This window comes from Olea europaea, unplaced genomic scaffold (genome assembly GCF_002742605.1).
Source record: "Olea europaea var. sylvestris unplaced genomic scaffold, O_europaea_v1 scaffold2005, whole genome shotgun sequence".
NCBI classification, from domain to species: Eukaryota; Viridiplantae; Streptophyta; class Magnoliopsida; order Lamiales; family Oleaceae; genus Olea; species Olea europaea.
Window position 1 is genome coordinate 141,859 of NW_019237930.1, and position 5,342 is coordinate 147,200.

Below are 5,342 nucleotides of genomic sequence, written 5' to 3' on the forward strand. Positions count from 1 at the left end.
TATTATTATTATTATTATTATTATTATTATTATTATTATTATCATTATTATTATTTATTTTTTATTTTTTTGGAACTCTGTTAATTTTTTTAAAACTTCGGATTGTCTTTGTCCCTTTTCTAGATATTCCTGATTGATCAATTCTTCGATCCCCTTCTTGATTGCTTTAACATCGGGCTATAGAGTGCACATATACATTTCGTCAATTCGTTAAGAATAAAATAAATTGGTCAACTAGAAGAAAAAAATGTCCCCATGTTACCTTGAACACGTGCCCCGATTGCTCAACACACTCATTTACCAACCGCCGATAGTCTAAAACTTTCGTATATTTCATTATACGGACCTATGATGCATCGATATGGACATGTATATCCAATACGATATGTGTTGAATACGTCGACACTTGATTTTTCAAAAAAATATTGACACTACACTTTGTCGGTACGTTGATTAAGTCATTTAAAATTCTTAATTTATATAGTATAAATTCAGTTTTATGTTTGTTTTAAATTTTTCTTATTGAAATTTTTTGAATATGAGTACCTATTGTTATTTGTTAAAAATTTTAAATTTTAAATTAAAAATATATAATATTTTTAGTAAAAAGAAAAAAGAAAAATGATTATGGTAGTGTATTCTAAGAGTGTCGGTATCAACACGTGTCTGACATAGACACGCTACTTCGGTTGAAGTGTTCGTACTACCCTCTTTCCTTGTCAACACGTTCAATTACCTTTTTCTTTTCATCGACGGGAGGGAGGGCGAGAGGGATCTGCATCTTCATGGCAATAGTTACAAATAGATATTGTACACAAAATAATGCAATAATATTAGAATTTATTTCACTTCGTATTCTTCTTAATACTTTTCCGTCGAGATCAAAACATAGTAAGTCACTCAATCGCAATGAAAGTTTCATCTTATTCACCATACTTTTATTTTTTTTAATTTTTTTGGAACACTGTTAATTTTTTTAAAAGTTCAGATTGTCTTTGTCCCTTTCTAGATAGTTCCGATTGATCAATTCTTCGATCCCCTTTTAGATTGCTTTAACATCGAGCTGTAGAGTGCACATATACATTTCGTCTCTTCATTCAGAACAAAATAAATTGGTCAACTAGAAGAAAGAAATGTCCCCGTGTTACCTTGAACGCATGCCCCGATTGCTCAACACATTCATTCACCAATTGCTGATAGTCTAAAACTTTCATATATTTTATTATACGAACCTATGATGCATCGATATGGACATGTATATCCAATATGATACGTGTTGAATACGTCAACACTTGATTTTTCAAAAAAATATTGACACTACACTTCGTCAGTACGTTGATTAAGTCATTTGAAATTCTTAATTTATATAGTATAAATTCAGTTTTATGCTTGTTTTAAATTTTTCTTATTAAATTTTTTTAAATATAAGTATCTATTGTTATTTGTTTAAAATTTTAAATTTTAAATTAAAAATATATAATATTTTTAGAAAAAAAATGATTATGGTAGTGTATTCGAAGAGTATCGGTATCAACACGTGTCTGACACGGACACGCTACTCCGGTTGAAGTGTTCGTACTACCCTGTTTCCTTGTCAACACCTTCAATTACCTTTTTCTTTTCATCAACGGGAGGGAGGGGGAGAGGGATTTGCATTTCCATGGCAACAGTTACAAATAGGTATTGTACATAAAATAATGCAATAACATTAGAATTTATTTCACTTTGTATTCCTCTTATTATTTTTCCGTCGAGATCAAAACATAGTAAGTCACTCAACCGCTATCAAAGTTTTATCTTATTCACCATACTTTTAATATTATTGTTGTTTTTTTTTATTTTTTTGGAACTCTGTTAATTTTTTTAAAAGTTCGGATTGTATTTGTCCCTTTCTAGATAGTCCCGGTTGATCAATTCTTTGATCCGCTTCTTGATTACTTTTAACATCGGGCTATAGAGTGCACATATACATTTCGTTAGTTCGCTCAAAACAAAATAAATTGGTCAACTAGAAGAAAAAAATGTTCCCATGTTACTTTGAACGCGTGCCCCGATTGCTCAACACTCATTCACCAACTGTTGATAGTCTAAAACTTTCCTATATTTCATTATACGTACCTATGATGTATCAATACGGGCATGTATATCCAATACGATACCTGTTGAATACGTCTACACTTGATTTTTCAAAAAAGTATTAACACTACACTTCGTCAGTACGTTGATTAAATCATGTGAAATTCTTAATTTATATAGTATAAATTCAGTTTTATGCTTGTTTTAAATTTTTCTTATTGAAATTTTTTAAATATGAGTAATTTTAAATTTTAAATTAAAAATATATAATATTTTTAGGAAAAAAACAAGAAATATGATTATGGTAGTATATTTGAAGAGTGTCGGTATCAACAAGTTTCTGACATGGACATGCTACTCCGGTTGAAGTATTCGTACTACCCTCTTTCCTTGTCACAGCTTCAATTACTTTTTTCTTTTCATCGACGGGAGGGAGGGGGAGAGGGGTGTGCATTTTCATGGCAACAGTTACAAATTGATATTGTACATGAAATAATGCAACAACACTAGAATTTATTTCACTTCGTAATCCTCTTATTATTTTTCCGTCGAGATCAAAACATAGTAAGTCACTCAACCGCTATCAAAGTTTCATCTTATTCACCATACTTTTATTATTATAATTAAAATTTTATTATATTTTTAGTAAAAAAAGAAAAATGATTATGGTAGTGTATTCGAAGAGTGTCGGTATCAACACGTGTCTGATACGAACAAGCTACTCCAATTGAAGTTTCTGTATTTACATATTAATTAAAATTTTAGTGCATTTATATATTAATTAAAATTTTAAAATACTATTTAATTAAATATTAATAAATAATCTCACTATTGCGACTATCAAAGATCGACATAGCTCATTCAATATCATAAATCCGTCACTACTGCAGTTAGCACCTAAACATTACATTTCACCTAATTGGTATAGAAGATCTATTTCCCGGCCGCATTTTCAATGTTACCAAAAATTGGAACGTTGTTGTCAATGTGAAGAAAAACCTGAATGCATTGTTTCTTCTCACATGGTATATCATTGAATATTAATCGAACTGGGGTATAATGATAATAGTGATGTAATTGTGTTAGTGCAAGTGTGGGAATGATATTCAACAAAGAAAAAAAATTAGTGGCAAGATGGCGTTACTGGCACAAATTGTCACATTTCCGCTTGTTGGAATTGGGCATATAAATTTCAGGTGGAAGACCAGATAGGCAGTTTCTTTTACTTCCCTTCCTTTGGCTTCCAGAGAGCTGTCGATGGATGTGGAGGAATCATTATTGAGATTATACTGAATTGGAATGCATCAATCAAGAAGAGTATGTGAACAAGTTTGAATTGTCTTTGTCCTTCTCCAGATAGTCCCGATTGATCAATTCTTCGAAACCTTTCTTGATTGCTTTAACATCGGGTTGTCGAGTGCACATATACATTTCATCTGTTCGTTTAGAACAAATTAAATCGGTCAACTAGAAGAAAAAATGTCCCCATATGACCTTGAATGCGTGCCCCAATTGCTCAACACACTCATTTACCAACTGCTGATAGTCTAAAACTTTCCTATATTTCATTATACGTACCTATGATGCATCGATGGGGACATGTGTGTCCGACACGATACATGTCGAATACATCGACACTTGATTTTTCTACAACATATTGACACTACACATCGTTGACACGTTGATTAAGTCATTTAAAATTCTTAATTTATATAGTATAAATTCAGTTTTATACTTGTTTTAAATTTTTTTTTATTGAAATCTTTTAAATATGAGTATCTATTGTTATTTGCTAAAATTTTTAAATTAAAAATATATAATATTTTATTAAAAAAGAAAAATGATTATGGTGGAGTATTTGAAAATTTCGATATCGACACGTGTCTAACACGGACACGCTACTCTAATTGAAGTGTCCGTACTTATATATTTAATTAAAATCTTAGTGCATTTATATATTAATTAAAATTTTAAAATATTATTTAATTAAATATTAATAAATAATCTCACTATTGTGACCGTCAAAGATTGACATAGCTTATTAAATGTCCTAAATCCGTCACTGTTGCAACTAGCATCTAAACATTACATTTCACATGATTGGTGTAGATGATCTGATTCCCGATCGCATTTTAAACGTCACCAAGAATTGGAACGTTGTTGTCAATGTGAAGAATAACTTGAATGCATCATTTCTTCTCACATGGTATATCATTGAATCTTCATTGAACTAGGGTATAATGGTGATAGTGACGTAATTGTGTTAGTGCATGTGCATGTGCAGGAATGATATTTAACAAAGAAAAAAATTAGTGGCAAGATGGCGTTACTAGCACAAATTGTCACATTCTCGCTTGTTGGAATTGGGCATATAAGTTTCAGGTGAAAGACCAGATGGGCAGTTTCTTTTACTTCCCTTCCTTTGGCTTCCAGAGAGCTGTCGATGGATGTGGAGGAATTATTGTTGAGATTATGCTGAATTGGAATGCATCAATCAAGAAGAGTATGTGAACAAATTTGGATTGTTTTTGTCCCTCTCCAGATAGTCCCGATTGATCAAATCTTCGATCCCCTTCTTGATTGCTTTAACATCGGGCTATAAAGTGCACATATACATTTCATCCGTTCATTCAGAACAAAATAAATCGGTCAACTAGAAGAAAAAAATGTCCCTATATTACTTTGAACACGTGCCCCAATTGCTCAACACACTCCTTCACCAATTGCTGATAGTCTAAAACTCTTCTATATTTCATTATGCGCATCTATGATGAACGCGTACCTCAATTTCTTTCATTTTTTCTTTTTCTTTCTTTTTCCTTTTTTATTTTTTTTCCTTTTTTAACCTTTTTTTTTTATTTTTTTCCTCATTTGTTTTTCTTTTGTTTAATTTGTTTTGTTTGTATTATATTTTTTTAAAATTATTTTTTCTTCATATTGTAAATATAAATTTTTGTTCGATTTAAAATTATTTTTAATTGTTTTCGTTTTATGATAAACGTAATTTTTTCAATATTAATTAAATAATATTTAATTTTAATTTTAATTATTTCAATTTTAATTTAAAAACTTCATAGTAACTTTTTTGTTTATTTTTTTCTGTAATTCATTTAGTTTTTTATTAACATCGGTGTAAAATGAATCTATGTCTTGTGTATAGTAGTTACAATTTTGTTCGCTTGATTTTCTACTATTATGCTTCATTTCATTATCTCTTGTACAATATTCTAACGTTTGAATTTCTGCAAAATAGATTACCATCTAGA